Consider the following 500-nt stretch of genomic DNA (forward strand, 5'->3'; position numbering starts at 1 on the left):
TTTTAAAATATCTATCAAAATGATAATTGCATATACATTTGACCTAGAAACTCTACTGATAGGAATTTATCATATATATACATCTGTAGCCATTTATGACATTCATAATAGTATTTTTTTAAAGGTAAAATATTGGGAACATCCTAACTATCCACCTATAGGGGATTAGCTAAATAAGTTTGGCTCACTTATCCATAGAAATACTACAGTTGAGTAAGGCTTTGCCTTGTGTTTACATATGAGACTGCTAGAAGCACCTTTATTTTGAATAACCCCCAAGAAAAAGTTGGACAGAAAGAGTCTGAATGAAGCCTTCTGATTAACTAGAGAAACTACAATATAAAATGGTAGATTTTGATCAGAAGTGCGGTAAATTCACATAAAGCTTAGTTAAACACAATTAATTTCCTATAATACATATAACCTATAGATTAAATAACTAATTATGATTTTCTTTATTCAACATGTTTATACGCTTTCTGGTCATTATATACTTTAAA

Source organism: Pteropus vampyrus, unplaced genomic scaffold (assembly GCF_000151845.1).
Source record: "Pteropus vampyrus isolate Shadow unplaced genomic scaffold, Pvam_2.0 Scaffold354, whole genome shotgun sequence".
NCBI lineage: Eukaryota > Metazoa > Chordata > Mammalia > Chiroptera > Pteropodidae > Pteropus > Pteropus vampyrus.